This window comes from Acartia tonsa, chromosome 6 (assembly GCF_053477335.1).
Source record: "Acartia tonsa isolate MP-2025a chromosome 6, ASM5347733v1, whole genome shotgun sequence".
In the NCBI taxonomy this organism is placed as follows: Eukaryota; Metazoa; Arthropoda; class Copepoda; order Calanoida; family Acartiidae; genus Acartia; species Acartia tonsa.
In genome coordinates this window covers 4,496,507-4,498,938 of record NC_137265.1, presented here as the reverse complement: position 1 = coordinate 4,498,938, position 2,432 = coordinate 4,496,507, and positions in this window count along the sequence as shown.

The window sequence follows — 2,432 nt, the reverse complement described above, 5'->3', positions numbered from 1 at the left end:
ACACACATACACTGCAGGCAGCGGACAGACACACACCCACACTTTTTAGCAGACGGACACACACCCACCATTGCGTGGAAGTTGATTGATTGATTGCGAGGATCTGTGGGCGCGCAGATAATGCCGCGTAACTCGGGATAAGGACAAAGAGACTTTTTTTGGTTTAATTAATTATTTATGAATTTTATGCGATTTTGACATTTTAAATTTATTTAGATTATTAAGAATTGAAAAATCAGTAGTTTAAACACACTTTATAAGTAATTTTGTATCTAAATAATAAAAATGAGCATATTTAATTGAAATTTTAGACAGTAACTAAATGAAAAAGATACTATTATTCAATGTATCTACCTACAAAAATTAGATTTTAATATTCTCATGTCCCTACGATAACTTAGTTTAGGAGAAACTAAGCCGGTAAATTAAATTCATCCTAAATGATTAATACTATTTCATCACTTTATAAGGTTTAAAACCAGTCATTTTAAGCTTACACTATGACTCACTTATAAGTTTTAAAAAATACTCAAGATAACTGATGAAATTTCATGTAGTGTCTAACTTTTTCACCATTCAGAAATGAACTATCAAATTATACCATCAAATAGCTTACAATCTACTATGATTGGTACGGGATCAATGGATCATCCCCCACCTCAATTAGTTTTTGATTTGAAAATAAAATAAGATAAAAATGTTTTAAGTTTTAAAGATCGAGTGGAAGGCATTTTTTTACCCTCCCAAAAAATAGTTAAAACCATCGTATGACCAGATGGTATATTCTCTAAAAAACACATGCCCAACTGATCATTACATTTGAGACCTTAGCTTACTGATAGAAAGACAGACAAACATCTTCCTACTTTATATTATAGATCCCCTGCCAGAAACGTCGTAAGCAAATCCTACGTTTCTGGCAGGGTCAGACTTATAAAAAAGTTAGAGGAGATTGGTTTTTCTACAAATAAAATAGTCCTCTTGAAGAATATATTATGCTCCGTTTGCATTTTAAGATCTTTTAAACAGCACATTTAGGCAGATTTAATTTTTTTCTGAGAAGCTTATTATTGTTCCTGGCAATAAGTTTGATTAGTTTATACCACAAATTTTGTCAAACAAAATTATCCCTCTCATACATTATTTGTCAAAAAGATAGGACCCTGCTTAAATGTACAACCAAATCAAATTTATAAATAAAATCCACCATTAATCTATAATACAAAGTAGCTTGATGTCTGTCCGTCTGTCCGTCCGTCCGTCTGAAGCTTAAGATCTCGGTAACCACTGAACCGATCGGATTCGAATTCTACTCTTCAGGGTATATACCTATTGGTCTTGTGGTGGTTTTAAGCTATTTTCTTGGGGGGTGGGACACCCCCAACCTTCAACCCCCCCTTTTTTTTGCTAGGCATCAAGGCGTCAGCCTGTAGCAGAGCCTATTTCTTAAAAACAAATTCTATTTAGGGTGGTTGACTTCCCCTTACCTCATAGGGCGAAGCCCCTAGAGGCTAGGTGTTTATAAAAATTCAGGAATTAGATCATAATTTACAGTCCAATGTCCACTACCTCACTGCAACTCAAGGAGGTTAATTAATCTGTCGAAAATAAGTTTTGCCCCTAATTTTTCTGCCTGTCAAATATACCTGTCCTTTCAACTATTAGATTGCCTGTCTTTGTTTGAAGTTAAACTATAATATAACAAATAATTTTGTCTCAATAGGATTAGTTTTGAATGGTAGAAAATTTAAGAATATTATCTTAAATCAAATTAAAATATCAATGAAATATTTAAAAAAAAATACACTAAATATAGCTTCATTAAATAACTATATGATAATGATACTCAATTGAATAACGCCAATAAAGAACTAAAATAGTTAACTTACCTTTTTTATTTAATTCTTCTGTCGTCTATATAGAAGTGTTATATAGAATTAATCTGAATTATTTGGAAAAATCCGCGTATCTTATTTCACGTAATCCTTTGTTGTAATTCTACTAATTACATCTGTCTTTGTCTCTTTTATTAAGGGATATCTTGTACTTTTAAAAAAATCAATATGTATTTAACTTTATTGTTTTTTTTTTGACACTAAAAGACACACCCAATTTGACAGCTTTATAACTGCATGAAAGTTTATGAAATACTGATCGATACTTTACGTAGTATAGTAGTAGTAAGCATATATATCCTACACATATATTATTGTTGTAGTAAGTTTTTTTTGTCAGAATTCCGCCTAACTTTTTGGTTTTGGTCGAATGAACAACTTGCATTTTTTTAACAGGGATATATTTATGTATATCCCCAATGATGATACACAAAATTATCCCTTCTGTTGATTACAATTAGCGGTTGAAATGTTTGGACATTCAACTTCATGAACCAACCAATCAAAATTCAATAAAAGTCCCCAAAGTTATAAAGC